The sequence below is a fragment of the Tamandua tetradactyla genome, chromosome 5 (genome assembly GCF_023851605.1).
Source record: "Tamandua tetradactyla isolate mTamTet1 chromosome 5, mTamTet1.pri, whole genome shotgun sequence".
NCBI lineage: Eukaryota > Metazoa > Chordata > Mammalia > Pilosa > Myrmecophagidae > Tamandua > Tamandua tetradactyla.
The window spans coordinates 76,746,725-76,765,858 of NC_135331.1; the positions used below are offsets into that span (position 1 = coordinate 76,746,725).

At 40.7% G+C, this 19,134-nt stretch overlaps 1 pseudogene; it reads right to left on the reverse strand.

The window, feature by feature from the left end:
• Window positions 1–16,956: 16,956 nt before the first annotated feature.
• Window positions 16,957–18,269, reverse strand: LOC143682533 (golgin-45 pseudogene; annotated as a pseudogene).
• Window positions 18,270–19,134: the final 865 nt, after the last annotated feature.

The window sequence follows — 19,134 nt, forward strand, 5'->3', positions numbered from 1 at the left end:
CCTGTCCACTACCTATTTTGGAGGATGAGTCTTGGAACTCCCTACTCTGACATCTTCCTTGGAAGTTCTTCTGATTTCAAATAACCATTTTGCCATCCGCATGATTTCTAACTCAGAGACTGGTGGCAGAACCCCATCTTTTTTCAAAGCCACAGCAGTTTCTTTTGCATCATCTGAGACCCTAGAATCTTACAGTGTCCTCAGGTCAGAAGTTTGGGCATGATATGGCTGGATTTTCTGCTCCAGAACTCACTAGGTGCTGATCAGTGTTGTAGTTCTCACCTGGTGCTCAGGATGCCTTCCCAAGCTCACTGGTCATTGATGGGATACATTTTCCAGCAGCAGTAGGACCGAAGCCTCATTTTCCTGGAATCAACCTGGGGCCTCTCTCAGTTCTACAGGCTGGCCACAGCTCCTTGCCATGTGACTCCCTCTACTTACAGCTCACAACGTGAATGGCTTCCTTATGCTTTAAGAGTAGGTTCCCCTTTTTCTGATTATTTTCCACTGGTTTATACAAATAACTGCCCTATCATCCCAGAAACACATATAGGCTTCAGGAAAGCAATATAGTAGGTTGCACCTGCACCCTCCCAGGGAAAAACCAGTGCAAAATTTTGATGGGAAGATCTAAATCTAACTCTGATACATGTTATGCCTGGTCTTATTTCTTTTTTGAAAGGCACATGTTTAGTCCCTCTCCTTACTCTCTTTGAAGGTGCTTATGAAACCAAGAAGTTAGGATTTAAGGGATGATTATGGTTACTGAATTATTATTTAGATATTCCTTTTTATTTTCTGGCACATTAGAGTAAACAGAAGGAAATAATTGAAATCTATGAACTGTAATTGAGATCCAGCTGCCTTGATCTCTGGTAATGATCTTTACCCCAAAATACTTCTTCTTTTATAGGATTTCAGTAAAACTAATTAAGACCCACCTGGAATGCTAATCAAGTTTAATACCCACACTTGATTGAGTCACATCTCCATGGCGATAATCTAATTAAAATTTCCAACATATAGTACTGAATAGAGATTAGAAGAAATGGCTGCCTTTACAAAATGGATTAGGATTAAAGCATAGCTTTTCTAGGGTACATAAATCCTTTCAAACTAGCACATTCTACCCTCTGAACCCTAAAATAGACATTTTTCCCTATATACAAAATACATTCATTCCATAACAATATCAGAGAATCTTAAAGCATTTCAGTAACAATGAAATATAATACAAGGTTAGAACCAGTGCAAAGTCTCATCAAAGTTAGTTATAGTCATGGTTTGTTCTAATGCAAAATTCTCCTCTGGCTCTGGACCTGTGAAACTCAAAACAAGTTATTTGATGCCAACATACAAAGAAGGAACAGTCATAGGATATATATACCCATTTCCATAGGAAGAAAGGAACACAGGGGTTATCAGACCCAAGCAGTTTCGAAAACCTGTAGGGTAAACTTCATTAGATTTCAGTCGAGGATCATTTATCTTCAAGGCTTTAGAAAGTGGCAGTCCCACCCTTTCCAAGGGCCTACACAAAGGCCTGCCACTCTCCAAAGGCAATCTTGAGGAACACTGGGATGACCACCTTTTTCTTGGCTCCACCCTCTCCAAGCATCAGGGCTGCACCCAGGCTTTCTGCCATCTCAGGGGCACATATTCAACCCCTCCATGTGGTGGCAGTCAAGCTCTCCCCAGTCCCCAAGGAATGTGCTCCACCCTCTTCAAGGCCTACGGAACAAGGTGGAAGACCCACCCTCTGCTTTTGGGGCAAACTCACCCTCTCCACATGCTGGGGTGGGTCCATTCTCCTGGCTTGAGGCTTCTTGACTTAAATCCCCAGCCTCCATGGCTTTGCCTCTGAAGTTATTTTTCCTCCAGTATGTCCCTTCTCTGTCCCTCTCAGTCCTGACTGGCAGTGGTTCTCTTTATACAGATTCCATAACACTCTTGTTAGCTTTCTATGCAGTAGCCTCAGATCATGCCCATTAGACATAAGGAGTTTCCACAAATCCTTCCTGGATGACTCCCGGTCCAGTCCTAGCTTTTTCTGAAATGGCTGACTGATTCCACATCTGGCCAAATCCTCACATGGGGTACCACTCTCTGGGGTCTCCCTTTCCGGAAGACCAGAATTTTCCAAAACAGCAATTTCTGGTTTCTTTATACCAAAGAGTTCGGTTCTCAGCTTATCTCTTTCCTGTCGCATTTCACTATAAGCTGCAAGGAGAAACCAGGCTGCACTTTCCACATTTAATTTGGAAATCTCTTCTGCTAAATATCCAAGTTCATGGCTTTTAAAATCTGCCTTCCAGCCAAAGTCACTAGTCAATTTTGCCAGATTATCTGCAATTTTAAAAACAGGGCTCACCTTCCTTCCGGTCTGTAAAAACAAGTGCCTCATTTCTTTCTAAGGCCTTAGAAGTATTTTTAGAGTCTACACTTCTACTAACAGTCTCCTCACAGCATTCTAGGCTTTCTCTATCAAACGCCTCAAAACTACACCAGAATCTTCCCCATATCCATTTAAAAAGATGTTTCAAAGTGCTTGGTATTTGCAAATCACAGCAGCACTCCACTTCTCTAGTACCAAAAAATGTTCTAGTTTGCTAGCTGCTGGAATGCGATGTACCAGAAATGGAATGGCTTTTCAAAAGGAGAATTGAATAAGGTACCAATTTACAGTTCTAAGGTCAAGAAAATGGGTTCTCTAGAGAAACAGAATCAACAGGAAATATCTGGAGACATAAAATTTATGCAAGTGTCTCACATAACTTTTGAGGAAGTAGTGTCCAAAATCCATAGGGCAGGCTGTGAAGCTGATGACGCGATGAAGGGTCTGGATGAACTCCACAGGAGAGGCTTACCAGAAAAAGCAGAAGAGACAGAAAGCAGAAGATATCTCTTCTGAATCCTCCTTAAAAGCCTTCCAGTGGTTAAATTAAACATCACTCATTGCAGAAGACAGTCCCCTTGGGTGATTACAAATGAAATCAGCTGTGGATGCAGCGGATGTGATCAGGATTTATTCTATGAAATGTCCTAATAGCAACAGACAGGCCAGCACTTACCTAACCAGACAAACAGACAATACTCAACTGTCTACATCCAACTGGAAATGTAAAATTCCCCAGAATAAGGTGCAAGTCCTTGGGTAATATTCATTCTTAAACTTGATCTCTTACAATTTAAATACTATAACATGAACAAAACAGCATTACAGTCTTCATTTTTATAACTGATCATGTGCTTATAGTCCATATTGAACACTACCTTTTTCCACTACCCATTCCATGCTCCCTTTACCCTCACCAAGCACTTCAGCTGGCCGTGGTTCTTTGCCTGGTGGGGTGACCCAAACCTTCATTCCTGAAGTTTCAGAGCCATTGGTAGTACTGCCTGGATGGGATTGTTGCAGTTTTCTATTGATTTTAATCACAGGGCACGGTAGTACTAAAAGATGCCCTAGGGGATCTCCTGTATTTGAGGAAAACTCTTCTTTACCTCCATTGTGTAGTTGCAGTCCTTTTTCTTCCTGAGTCAAGGCCAATCTCCCCAGCAGTAAAGTAATCCCCCTTTTGGCTTGTTGATCCAGAGGTATGAGTAGCCCAGACTGACCAGGTGGCAGTTTTAGATTCCAGTTCAATGGAATCATTGTTGTTTCTCCTGGTGTAAGCACTCCCCCTCCTGGAACTAAAACCTATAGACCAGCAGAGCTCAAGGTCACAGTGACAGGAAGGAAAACTTTTCCTAGTGGATTGCTAGGGGTAATAGTGAGAGGTGGCACTCACATTTCCACTCCTTGCTTCCTGGACCCGTTGATCCTGGCTATGGGAGAAACAGCACCATACAGTGGACACTGATTTAGAGCATACATAGCTTCTTGAGAATATTACCCCAGTCCTGGAAGGTATTGCCACCTAGTTGACACCATAATTGAGTTTTCAAAAGGCCATTCCACTGTTCTATCAATCCAGCTGCTTCTGGATGATGGGGAACATGGTAAGACCAGAGAATTCCATGAGCATGTGCCCATTCTCACACTTCATTTGCTGTGAAGTGTGTTCCTTGATCAGAAGCAATGCTATGTAGATTACCATGACGATGGATAAGGCATTCTGTAGGTCCATAGATGGTAGTTTTGGCAGGAGTATTGTGTACAGGGAAAGCAAACCCATATCCAGAGTATATATCTGTTTCAATTAGAACAAATCACTGCCCCTTCCATGAAGGGAGTGGTCCAATGTAATCAACCTGCCACCATGTAGCCGGCTGGTCACCTGAGGGAATGGTGCTATATCGGAGTCTGAGTGTGGGTCTCTGCTGCTGGCATATTGGGCACTCAGCAGTGGCTGTAGCCAGGCCATCCTTGGTGAGTGGAAGTCCATGTTGCTGAGCCCATGTATAACCTCCATCCTTACCAAAATGACCACTTTGTTCATGAGTCCACTGGACAATGTCAGGACTTTCTGAGGGAAGAAGCTCACTGGTATCCACAGAATGGGTCATCTTATCCAATTGATTATTAAAATCTTCCTCTGCTGAAGTAACCCTCTGGTGTGCATTCACATGGGACACAAATATGTTCATGTTTTTAGCCTACTCGGAAAGGTCTATCCACATACTTCTTCCCCAGAACCCTTTGTCACCAATTTTCCAATTATAGTCTTTCCAAGTCCCTGACCATCCAACCAAACCTTTAGCAACAACCCATGAGTCAGTATGTAAAGGTACCTCTGGCCAGTTCTCCTTCCAAGCAAAATGAACAACCAGGTACACTGCTCAAAGTTCTGTCCAGTGGGAGGATTTCCCCTCACCACTGTCCTTTAGGAACATCCCGGAAAGGGGCTGTAGTGTCGCAGCTCTCCACTTTTGGGTGGTACCTGTATATCATGCAAATTCATCTGTAAACCAGGCCTGAGTTTTCTCTTCCTCAGTCAATTCACTGTAAGGAACTCCCCAAGAGGCCATAGCTCTGGTCTGGGAAAGAGAAAGTAATGTGGCAGGAGTGGAGAACATGGACATTTGGGCCACTTCCTCATGTAACTCTCTTGTGCCTTCAGGACCTGTTCTGGCCATATGCCATATATGCCATTTCCATTTTACAATAGAGTGCTGCTGTGCATGCCCAACTTTATGGTTTGGTGGGTCAGACAACACCCAACTCATGAGAAGCAACTCAGGTCTCATGGTAACTTGGTGGCCCATGGTTAAGCTTTCAGTCTCTACTAAGGCCCAGTAGCAGGCCCAAAGCTGTTTCTTGAAAGGAGCAGCAGATGATAAGGTTTTGGCCCAAAATCCTAAGGGTCTACATTGTGATTCAATTATAGGGGTCTGCCAAAGGCTCCAGACAGCATCTCTATTGACCACTGACACTTCCAACACCATTGAATCTGCTGGATTATATGGTCCAAGTGGCAGAGCAGATTGTACAGCAGCTTCGGCTAGTCACAGAGCCTGCTCCTGTTCAGGTCCCCACTCAAAACTACTAGCTTTTCTAGTCACTTGATAAATGGGCCAGAGTAGTACACTCAAAATAGGAATATGTTGTCACCAAAATCCAAACAGACCAACTAAGCATTGTGCTTCTTTTTTTGCTTGTAGGAGGGGCCAGATGCAGCAACTTATTCTTCACCTTAGAAGGGATATGTTGACATGCCCCACATCACTGGGCACCTAGAAATTTCACTGAGTTGGAAGGCCCCTGTATTTTTTGGGGGGTTTATTTCCCATCCTTTGACAAGCAAATCCCTTACCAAAAAGTCTAGAGTAGTTTCTACTTCTTGCTCACTAGATCCAATCAATGGACCAGTGTGATGTCTTGTGGGAGAGAGAAATGATCAAGGTCCCTATGGACAAGAATGTGACATAGGGGGCGGGCCGCGGTGGCTCAGCGGGCAAAGTGCTTGCCTGCTATGCCGGAGGACCTCGGTTCGATTCCCGGCCCTAGCCCATGTAACAAAAACGGAGAAACAGAATACAATAAAACAAGAAAATGTTTAAAGATGTTTCCCTTTCTTCCTTCCTTCCTTCCTTCTATCCTTCCTTCCTTCTCTCTGTCTTTAAAAAAAAAAAAAAAAAAAAAAAAAGAATGTGACATAGGGCTGGAGAGTTGATATACCCCTGAGGTAGGACAGTGAAAGTATATTGCTGACCTTGCCAGCTGAAAGTAAACTGTTTCTGGTGGCCCTTACTAATACCTATTGAGAAAAAAGCATCTGCAAGATCAATAGCTGCATACCAGGTACCAGGGGATGTATTGATTTGCTCAAGCAATGATATCACATTCAGAACAGCAGCTGCACTTGGAGTTATCCCCTAGTTGAGCTTACAATAATCCACTGTCGTCCTCCAAATCCCATCTGTTTTCTGCACAGGCCAAATAGGAGAGTTGAATGGTGATGTGGTGGTATTCTAGTTTGCTAGTTGCTGGAATGCAACACAACAGAGATGGATTGGTTTTCAGTAAAACAGGATTCATTTAGGTAACGTATAGTTCTTCAGAGGAAAGGCAGCTAACTTTCAACTGAAATTCTTTCTTACATGGGAAGGCACAGAGCAATCTCTGTTGGCCTTCTCTCTAAGCCTCTTGTTTCCAACAACTTTCCCTGGGGTGATTCCTTTCAACATCTCCAAAGGCCTGGGATGAGCTTCAAGTACTGAGATGAGGTATGCTGAGCTGCTTGGGCTGTACTACATTGAGTTCTCTCATTTAAGCACCAGCCAATTAAATCAAACATCATTCTTTGCAGCAGGCACACCTTCTAGCTGACTGCAGATGTAATCAGCAACAATGAGGTTCACATGCCATTGGTTCACATCCACAGCAATAGAACTAGGCACCGTCACCTAGCCAAGTTGACACCTGAATCTAACTACCACAGGTGGGAATCACCGCCCCTGCATCCTTCAAGTCCTTAAGAGTGGCAGTAATTGCTGCAATCCCTCCAGGAATCCAGTATTGCTTCTGATTTACTATTTTGACAGGTAGGGGCTGTTCTAGTGGCTTCCACTTGGACTTTCCCACCATAATAGCTGTCACTGCATGAGTTAGAGAGCCAATGTAGGGATTCTGCCAGTTTCTCAGTGTATCAATTACAATTATGCATTCTAGAACTTGGGAAATGACTACAGAATGGGTCCAGGGACACACTGGGCCCACTGTGAGATGGACCTAAGTGAAAACTCCATTAATCTTCTGACTTCCATAAGCCCCCACTCTGACTGATGGACAAGAGTGATGTTTTGGGCTCCCTGGAATTAATGTCACTTCTGAGTCAGTGTCTAATAATCCCCAAAATATCTGATAATTTCCTTTTCCCCAGTGCACAGTTCCTCTAGTAAAAGGTCCCCTTGGGGAAGGCTTTGAGGAAGATTGACAGTATACATTTATGGCAGTGTAACAGGGTCCTCTCCCAGAGGGACATGGCCTCCCCTTCATTCAAGGGACTCTGGGTCTGTAAACTGTCTCCAGACTGGAAAGTAATTAAGGGGCTGTGACCCTGTGTTTTTGTAATTCAAGTTAGATTTCTGTTCACATGACCGAGAAATCTTTTGTTTATACAACTCAAACAAGAATCTAGTAGACTGCTCATCTATTGTACCTCTACATACCCCATGAAGTACTAACCAACATCACAACTCTCTGGGAGTCAGCTTATTTTGATTCCTCCTTTGAGTCTGCTGTCTATTATGATAGCCACATTCACTTTGTCTTTGGTGATAAAGTGCTGCCACATGGCTTCTGCCAATTCAGGATCCAGTCATCCCCATTGTGTTTAAGGATTCCAGCTCTGTGACAGCTGTTCCCACAGTAATATCTGACCTACAGAGAAGTGCAACTATGTAGCTCTGCAGGGATGATGGTACTAGTCTCACAGTTCTGGTAAAAGGTGCAGTCTCCGGAAAATTCCTGGGGTGTAAGAGCAGGCTTTGCATGATAAATCCACTCTAACATCCCAATCTCTCTAAGCCTCTGGATCCCCTCATCTACATTATACCAGGGCAGTTCTGGCATTTCAACCTCAGGTAATGTTGGCCACCTTTTGATGGCCAACCATCCAAACAGTTAATGCTTTTTCTAACCCCTTGAGCCATAACATTGAATGCAGAATCTCTGCTTAGTGGGCCCATATCAATAAATTCAGCCTGACCCAGCTTTATATTCCTCCCACCATTATCACACATGCTTAAAATCCATTGCCACACATATTCCCCTGATTTCTGTCTATATAAATTGGAAAACTCACACAGTTCTTTTGGAGTATAATGTACCTCCTCATGGGTGATACTTTCTACCTCACCTTTAAGGGCCTGTTGGAACTTTAGTCTAGTTATAGGTCTGGAAGAAATGAGCAGTGGTGGGGGTGGGTTATGAAAAGAATTAGAAGTGTCTTCCGAGCCATTTGCTTTAGGGCATTCATATGTAGTTTCATCTGGTGAAACAAAATTAATCACTCTAGAGCTAATCCCTTCAGGTGGAGGTTGGGTGGCCAACGCCTCAGGGAAGGCTGAAGGTGAGGCAGCTATGTCCTCAGGGCAGTCTATTACAGGGTTATCTAGAGAAGACGCAGCATGAGCTAGGATTTCAACCTTTCCACCGACATCATTATCAATCCATATGTTGCCATCTCATTTTTCAGGGTCCCGTTCCTTTCCCATCAATGGTCTCACTTTAACAGCAGACACCATGCCAGATAGAGATTTCAGTTTATGTTGTAAAGTTGCTACTGTAACAATAAGATTCTGACTTTGATTTTCAGAGATCTCAAGTCTATGACTACAGGAAACAAGATTTTTCTTCAGGACACTCAGAAATGTTTACATCTGTCAGATAGTGCTTAAGCTTCTTGCTTGAAGCCCATCCCTTTCACTCATTAATGTATACAGTGTATCTAACAACAACCAGCAGACATCTCTCTAACTCCTATTTCCACAAAACTCTGTAAAGGTGTCAAAAATATTACCCCCAGAGCCTGGCTTCTTACAAGTGAAGAATTAGAAGAATCAAGTGGTGATATTTTGACTATCTCTTTTGCCAACTCACCCCATGGATTGGCACTATCATTCTGATTATGGGAACCAGAATCCTTAGTGCCTTTGAGTCCAGTCAGAGTATAAAACCAATCATATAAAAAAACATTTTTTATGGGGTATCACCCCACTCCTGCCAAGCTGTACTAGCTAGAGTTCTCTAGAGAAACAGAATCAGCAGGAAATATCTGTAGTTATGAAATTTATAAAAAGTGTCTCACATAACTTTTGAGGAAGTAGCATCTAAAATCTATAGGGCATGCTGTGAAGCTGACAACTCCGATGAACAGTCTGGATGAACTTCACAGGAGAGGCTTGCTGGTTGAAGCAGGAAGAAAGACTTTCTCTTCTGAATCCTCCTTAAAAGCCTTCCACAGATTAGATTAAACATCACTCATGAAAAGACGCTCCCCTTGGCTGATTACAAATGCAATCAGCTGTGGATCCAGCCAATGTGATCATGATTTATTCTATGAAATGTCATCATAGCAACAGACAGGGCAGCACTTGCCCAAACAGACAAATGGGCACCACTACCTGGCCAAGTTGACACATGAACCTGACCATAACATGTCCCAATTAAAACAAGTCTAAAGAAATGTCCAATCTAAGGCATCCAGGGAAAGATACCTTGATTCAAGAAGGCTGATGAAGTTCAGGGTTTTCTCTCAACTGGGAAGGCACATGGTGAACTGAGTCAGAGTTTTTCTCTCATCTGGAAATGCACGTGGCAAACACGGCATCATCTGCTACCTTTCTCATCAGGCTTCTGCTTCATGAAGCTCCCCAGAAGGCATTTCCTTCTTCATCTCCAGAAGTCACTGGCTGGTGGACTCTCTGCTTTGTGGTTCTATGATGTTCCATCATCCTTCTTTGCTCTCTTGGAATCTCCAAAGTTTACTGGCTGGTGGACTCTATGGTTCTCTTGGCCTCATGACTCTGCTCCGCTCTGCTGTGGCTTTCTCATCATTGTCAAAAGGAACTCTCCTTCATGGTTCTTCAGCATTCTGAAGCTTTCTCCAAAATACTTCTTTTATAGGATTCCAGTAAAACTAATTAAGACCCACCTGGAATGGGTGGGGACATATCTCCATCTAATCAAGTTTAATACCCACACTTGATTGAGTGACATCTCCATGGAGATAATGTACAGTTTCTAACATACAGTACTGAATAGGGAAGAAGAATCATTATAAGAAATGATTGCCTTTACAAAATAGGATTAGGATTAAAGCATAGCTTTTCTAGGGTACATAAATCCTTTCAAACCAGCACAGTACCAATATCAATTTCTTTTTTATTTTAATGTTTTTATTGTGAAATATAGCATATATATATATATATATATATATATATATATATATATATATATATATACAAAAAAGAAAAAACAGTAATTTTCAAAGTACATTTTAACAGGTAATTACAGAAGAAATTTCAAAATTTGGTATGGGTTACCATTTCACAATTACAATTTTTTCCTTCTAGCTGCTCCAAAACACTGGTACCTAAAAGAAATATCAGTATAATGATGCAGCATCATACTCATTTACTGAATCCTATCTTCTCTGTTATAACTCCTCCTTCTTCTTTGATACTTCTCCCACTTTATGTGATATTTAGGCTATGCCCATTCTACCTTTTTCATGTAGAAAATGGGTATCAACAATATAGGATAAGGGGATGGAATTAGTTGATATTCTTGAAGAGGCTGACACCTCCGGTTTCAGGAATTATCTGGCCTAGGAAGCCTCTGGAGGTTATAAGTTTCATGAAAGTAAATTTAGTGCATGAAACTTTTGTAGAGCCTCAGAAAAAGCCCTAGGTGTTCTTTAGGGTTAACAGGAAAATTTTGGTTGGAGTTTGACAAACCATGGAAATTAGCAATATCTAGCTGAAGCTTGCATTTGAGTACCCTCCAAAATAGCCTCTTGACTTTATTTGAACTCTCTTAGCCACTGATACCTTGTTTTGTTACATTTCTTTTCCCTCTTTTGGTCCAGAAGGCATTGTTGACCCCAAGGTGCCAGGGCCAAGCTCATCCCTTGGAGAATTTCTTGATTTTGATATTGTACTATAGTTGTATAAATTGCTACCATTAAAGGGAACTGGGTGAAAGGTACACAGAAACTCTTTCTATTTTTGTTACTTCATGTGAATCAACGATCATTTAAAACTTAAAAGTTAAAAACAAACAAGTAAGCTTTGATGAACCATGTCTTCTATTCTATTTTCATAAACGTTACTCCCTTGTAGTGCTTGAACCAGCCTGGCTCTTAACCTAGTTTTCTTCCTCTTCTCTGCTTAAACTGAACAAGTGGAGTTTCATTCTAGTCTCACATCCGACTCTGACACAGACACTTGTCCTTGCTCCTGGGAAGGACTCAATCCCATTAGGCATGGCAGAGATTGGGCCAGGACATTGCTGATAAGCAGAGCTTGGCAGAGCTCCCACCTCAGGCCATCTATCCTGGCTTTAAGCCTTGATCCTGACTCATGTCTGAACTGGGAGTTTCTATTTTGCACTTCACTGTTCTGCTGGGTAGGACAGTATGTCTCTGCTGTTTGACCCCATATGAAAGCTGAGTTTGTTCTTTGCTTTTCCCAGAAAATGCTCTATAGAAAGTATGACACTGGTGTGTTATGAAAAATAATATCCAGGTGGTTTCTGATCAAAAACTAGTAGTAGGCATACACAATGATAAAGTTTTCAAATAATAAATAATATTCAAAAGACTAAAATAATAGTATAAAAAATTTAAACTAACAAAACCAGTGTATAAGAATACTCCTAGAGTGTCAGAATTTTCCCTGTTGGGCAAGATCAGGGATAAAACTCCAAAAATTGCTTTTGAGTCATATAGTTTCAGCTTACTAAACAGTCTTCCCAGGTACTGTTTTGCTTAGAAAGAAATCAGGAATATATGCATGATTTCATTATTGAGAGTATACAAGAAAGCATACTCTTGTGAAAAAGATGAAGAACATTGGATTTAAGCTTATTTTACACATAGAAGCATCAACTGCACTTGATATTTTGAGATACAATTTCAAATTTCATTTACCTCTGAGCTTTTATGGAATTTAGTAGTGAAATAAAATACTATAGTTCAAATGCTTCTATGTGAACACAAGTAGTCATTTAGTTTATGCTCCTGCCTAGAAAACATCTAACCCATGAAGAAAAGTAACTTATTTTTCCCAAAGGAGAGACAATAATCAATAACATTATACTTTGATAATGAAATGTATCTCCCACTTAAATATCTATTGCCTTATGGAATGTTAAGATTGAAAGAAATCTTGAGCTGTCTGCCAAAACTCTTAAGAGGCTGTCAAAAGAGATGAGGTTTTGGAAATAGACAAATGTTGTCCAAATAAGAGAAAGTGTTCTAGTTTATTAGCTGCCAGAATGCAATATACCAGAAATGGAATGGCTTTTAAAAAGGGGAATTTAATGAGTTGCTACTTTACAGTTCTAAGGCCGAGAAAATGTCCCAGTTAAAATAAGTCTATAGAAATGTCCAATCAAAGGCATCCAGGGAAAGATATCTTGGCTCAAGAAGGCTGATGAAGTTCTGGATTTCTCTCTCAAATGGAAGGGCACATGGCAAACACAGTCAGAGTATCTCTCTCATCTGAAAAGGCACACAGTGAACATGGTCAAAGTTCCTCTCTCACCTGGAAGAGCACGTGGGGAAGATGGCATCATCTACTAGCTTCTTCTCCTGGCTTCCTGTTTCATGAGGCTTCCCAGGAGGCATTTTCCTTCTTTACCTCCAAAGGTCACTGGCTGGTGGACTCTGCCTCTTGTGGCTATATCATTCTGCTCTGCTCTCTCTGAATTGCTCATTCTCCAAAATGTTTGCTCTTTTATGGGACTCCAGCAAACCAATCAAGACCCACCTAAATGGGTGGAGACATGTCATCACCTAATCCAGTTTAACAACTACTCTTGATTAAATCACATCATCCAGGGAGATGATCTGATTGCAGTTTCAAGCACACAGTGCTGATTTCTAGGGGACATACATCCTTTCAAACCAGCACAGTGATTATCTCATTGGATCTTGAATTAGTAAGAGGGAGTCTGGTATCATGTCCAGTTTTTGAGACCACTACTTAATGTGGTATGACTATGCTAAAGCATTCTCTCCATGTGTAGGTCTTAGGTCACCTGCTTTATGAAGGGGGACTTAAGCATTGTGAATCAGTTCATATCCCAGATATTCTGACTAAATCTGATCATTGGGGGTGAGGTGGGGGCTGGCATGTTAATAGACATTCCAGGGTATTTTTTATGCACATTGAAGTTCGATGCAGCAATCCAGTCCAGAATTTTGAGAGATCTGAGAGCTATGTAATCTGAGGAACCAAAGAAACTGTAAATAGCTAGTTTGGAGAAGATCAAGCTTAGAGAAGGATTGGTAACTGTCTTCACTTTTGAAGACCCACCACAAAAACATATTTTCACTCCTTCAAAAGTCTAGGATCAGTAGAGTTATGTGGAGACAGATTCTTTCTCTTTTAAATTAGCATTCAGAAATTCAACAAGACTACCTTGGAAGTGCATAGCCTTTCAGTAAAAGGGTGCTGGAACTTGGTGAATGGAGGGTTGATACCTCTGTCATGGTCAGCTTCATGTGTTAACTTGGCCAAGTGGTGTTACCTGTTTGTCTGGTTGGGCATGTGCTGACCTGTCCGTTGCAATGAGGACATTTCATAGAATTAGATCATGATTACATCGGCTGCATCCACAGCTGATTCTATTTGTAATCAGCCAAGAGGAGTATCTTCTGCAATGAGTGATGCTCAATCTAATCACTGGAAGCCTTTTAAGGAGGATTCAGAACATACAGGCTCTCTTCCTAATTCAGCCTGCAAGACTCTCCGTGGAGTTCATCCAGACCCTCTATCAGAATCATCAGCTTCACAGCCTACCCTGAGACACTTCTATAAATTTTATATTTGCAAGTGTTCCCTGTTGATTCTTTTTCTCTGGAGAACCCTAACTAATACATCTTGGTACCAGAAGTGGTTCTTAAGAAACAGAATCTTAAAAATGAATTTTTATGAGTGGTTTTCTAATCTGACTGGACTCAAAGACACTAAAGACTCTATTTCCCATAATCAGAATGACACTCCCAACCCATGGAGTGGATTGGCAAAAGAGATAGTCAAAATATCACCATTTGATTCCCCTAATGCTTCGCTTGTACGAAGCCAGGCTCTGGGGGATAGTGTTTTTTGACACCTTTACAGAGTTTTGTGGAAATAAGAGGTGTGGAGACATTGGCTGGTTGTTGTTAGATACACTGGCTACATTAAGGAGTGAAAGGGATAGGCTTAAGCCTTCAAACGAGAAGCTTAAGCACTGTTTGACAGATGTAGACGTTTCTATGAATATCTTAAAGGAAAATCTTATTTCCTGTAGCCGTAGACTTGAGATCTCTGAAAATCAGACTCAGAATCTTATTGTTCGAGTAGCAGCTTTACAATATACACTGAAATCTCAGTGTTGCATGGTGTCTGCCATTAAAGTGAGGGCACTGATTGGAAAGAAATGGGACCCTGAAAAATGGGATGGTGACATATGGATTGACAATGATGTCAGGGGTGAGATTGAAACCTTGATAATGCTGAGTCTTCTCTAGATAACCCTGTAATAGTTTGCCCTGAGGACATAGCAGCCCCACCTCCAGCCTGCCTTGAGAAGTTGGCCACCCAACCTCCTCCTGAAGGGATTAGCCCTATAATGATTAATCATCTTTCATCAGATGAAGCTGCAAATGAAGGCCCTGAAGCAAATGGCTTGGAAGATATTTCTAATTCTTTTCATGACCCACCCCATCACCCCTCATTTCTTCTAGAACCATAACTAGACTAAAGTTCCAACAAGTCCCTAAAGGTGAGGTGCAAAGTATCACACACGAGGAGGTACATTGTACTCCAAAAGAACTATGCAAGTTTTCCAATTTATATAGACAGAAATCAGGGGAATATGTGTGGTAATGGATTTTAAGGGTGTGGGAAAAAGGTGGGAAGAATATAAGACTGGATCAGGCTGAATTTATTGATATGGGACCACTAAGCAGAGATTCTGCATTCAATGTTGTAGCTCGAGGGGTTAGAAAAGGTATTAACAGTTTGTTTGAATGGTTGGTTGAAACATGCATCAAAAGGTGGCCAACATTACCTGAGGTTGAAATGCCAGAATTGCCCTGGGATAATGTAGATGAGGGGATCAAGAGGCTTAGAGAGATTGGAATGTGAGAGAGGACTTATCATGCAAAGCCTGCTCTTACACCCCAGGAATGTCTGGACGATGCATCTTTTTTTTTTTTTTTTCAGCTTTATACTTGATTTTGTATTTTCAAAGATCATTCTCAAGATATTATATTCAGTATAGTAATAATAGTAGCCAACATTTATTGAAAATTTGTGTGCCAAGACTATGCTAAGCATTTTATATCCATGATCTCATTTAAATTAAAATATGTATAAATTGCTTATCAAATTTAAAGGTACAAAGCAAAACAGATGCCATAGGTAAAAACTTGATTTTATAATACCAAAAAATGACTATCTTTTTTCCATGAGTGTGCTTGTGTCATTTTTACTATAATGTATTGTTTTAATAGCCCTATTTGCAAAAGACATATAACATAAGCAAATATAATCATTGGGAAACTAAGCCTAACTAAAGGAAAGGGCTGAAGGAGCAATTGTAAATAATATAAATTAGATGAATACTGAAACTAAAGTACATTATTTTTTGGGGGGCGAGTGGATATTCATCATAAAGCTGGAGAAATTTATTGCCACTTATTACCTATAAATATATTGCAGATGATTCAGCAAAAAAAAACAATTAAATTGACAATAAAACATTTGTCTGGGCTTGTCTTTTGAAGATTTGTCTACTGATATGTATTTCTGCAATAAATTAGTGATTTGGTAAAATTATTTGGGGGATGTTTTTAAAAGCATATACATTGCTATTTTATGATGGTTTATCCTAAATAAACAATATTACATATTATGTAATATAAATTTATGGATTGCATTTTTTTCTTTGAAATTGTACATTTTCTAGAAAGATCCTACCTCTTCACCATATATTTTAAAAATCAAGTTGGGTATTTCTATTGTGTTTTACATTTGGCAAAATTAGCTGAATAGTTAGAATCTGCTTCATCAACTTATGTCAGGTTGCATCCATTTAGAGTTGGAATTCCCTGAACAAAATTAACATGAGAACATGTTTTGCTGAAGCACTTGCTAATTTGTTCATAAAATATGTATTTTTTTCCTAATAGAATTTATTTTTAAAAGATTAGTCTCTTTTCCCCTAGGATACCCCTAAGCCCCTTTTGTAGCCCCAGTAAAATCATAAAAAAGGGAGAGGTAACACCCCCATCCCCAAAATTATTACTTTAGAGTAGGAGTCAAGTAAATTATTATTAGTAGGAGTAAAGTAAATTATTACTTTGGAGTTTTCTGTAAAGGGCCTGATAGTAAATATTTTAGGCTTTGCAGCCATACAAGTTGTTACAACTGGTCAACTCTGCTATTGTAGCACACATGCAGTCATAGATAATATTAAATGAATGGGTGTGGCCAGATTTGATCCAAGACCATAGTTTGCTGATCCCTTCTTAGAGCACCAAGATTAAATCTGTTCATATAAAATATCCAGTAAGATAAATACTAATTTAGTCTGAGGTACAGAATCTTTAGGTTTTAGAGTCCTTTAGGAAAAGCATAGTGTATTGCCTATGTATTCTCTAGTCTAAATACATTTACAAAATTTTGTACTCTTCTTACTTTGAGATATTTTTTAAGAAAGGGTGATCTGTAGTCCAGTACATGAAACATCTTTGGGCATATGTGTTATTTAAATAGAAAGTGGTATTACTTTCCAGCACTTATAAGAACCCCAATTCCCAAATAATAATGACTCTTAGGTTATAAGTGAGTACCTCTAACACACTGAATGTTAAAGGACAATAAGTTCTCCCTGGCAGTGATTGCAGCAATTGAAAGTTATATTTTCATATCTAGTATAGGGATGAAATCGTCCAATATTTTTCTTTGTAGCAAGGAAGGTGGTTGGTGAAGACTCAGAAAATGGATTATCAGTTGAGCTTTCTGTACAGGTAACTGGGTCCAAAATGCGTAGAATCGTTTCAGCCATTTTTTCAGCTGGGGTATTGCAGAATTCGACTGTGGATGGAATCTTTTTTTGACTATTAGTGCCAACATTTCCCAGAAGATGAGAATTCACTGTTTTTGCCAGTTTGTGATTTGTTAATCCTAGCTCTGCTGTGCTGTGAGCTTGTGCACTAGGGTAGTAAGTCTGCTCTCTTCCCCACTGCAAGGAGACCAAGATTTCCTCCAATAATTTCTTGGTAGCTATCATTTCCTGACGAAAATGTTCTCATTCACTCAGGAGATCTTGTATAGCAATCTGTGCATCACGGTTCTGACGTTGTAAAACTGCTCTGAAGTTGGTTAATTCATCTGCCATAACCCTGCTTGCAAGGAATTTACTTCGCCATACATCACATTGTATTGACATACGTTCTAATTGTTCGGAAAGCTGAGCTGTGTTTCGCCCTAGGGCTTCATTTTCTAAAATAAGCTGTATTTTTTCTCGGTCTAGACGTGCAAAGTGGTACTGAAGATCATCCCCAACAGAAGCCACCAGCAACTTTTTTAACTCACGGTTTACCTCTGTCTGTACTCGCAGCTGGTTTGAAAGACCTTCTTTGTCTTGTAGCAATCTCCTTTCAGAATTCTTGAGCTTTTCCAAAATATTCTTTACCTCTGACAGTTCTTTCTTAGATTCTACAACTCCAACTGACCAAGAATTTCTCCTTTTTGGTGTCCCAGAGACTTAACCTTTGCATTTTTGTTGGGAATATCATGGGTTATAGCAGCTTTGGGAACTAATATTCTAATAGCTTCAACTTCCACTGCTTTTTCAGTGAGAATCTTCCCTAGCTGAAGAACTCCTGGGCTCTCTGATGGAACCACTTTCTTCCGTGGACTCTGAAGGTTGTGATGTTTTACAGATTGGGCTCCCAAGGTGACTTCAACAGATTTAGATGGCTCCTCAGTTTCCATTCCATCTCCAGCTCCTCGGATTGGGGTTGCAGTAAGCATAGCTTTGGTTTCTAAACTTTCAAGGGTAGTCATTTTTTCCCTCTTAACCAATGACAATTCACCCCAAGGCTTCTACTGATAAATCTCTAAGATTCTTCCTCTCCCGATTTCACTTCACCTGGACAATGCATCTTTTACCAGAATAGTGAAAAATAAATTTGTGAGACTAACACCATCATCCCTGAAGAGCTTTATAGTTGAACTTCTCTGTAGGTCAGATATTACTGTAGGAACTGCTGTCACTAAGCTGAAATCCTTAAACACAATGGGGATGATGGGATCCCAAGTTGGCAGAAGCCAGGTGGCAGCACTTAATTGCCAAAGACAGGGTAGACGTGGCTATTCTAACAGACAGCAAACTCAAAGCAGGAGTCAAAATTATATGACTTGCAGAGATTTGTGACATTGGCTAGTAAATCATGGGGTATGTAGAAATACAATAGATGGGCAGTCTACTAAATTCTTGTTTGAGCTGTATAAATGAAAAAGTTCTAGGTCAGGTGAACAGAAGTCTAACTTGAATTACAAAAACACAGAGTCAGGGCACCTTAATCAATTTCCAGACTGGAGACAGTTTACAGACCCAGAGCCCCTTGAATGAAGGGGAGGCCAGGTCCCTTTGGAGGAGAACCTTGTTACACTGCCACAAAGGTGTACTGTTAATCTTCCTCCAAGTCTTCCCCAAGGAGACCGACTGCCTTTTACCAGGGTAACTGTGTATTGGGGAAAAGGAAATGATCAGATATTTTGGGAATTAGTAGACACTGCTTCAGAAGTGACATTAATTCCAGGGGACCCAAAAGGTCACTCTGGTTTAACAGTCAGAGTGGGGGCATATGGAGGCCAGGTGATCAATGGATCCATCTCACAGTGGGTCTGGTGGGCCCCTGCACCCATCCTGTAGTTATTTCCCCAGCTCCAGAATGTATAATT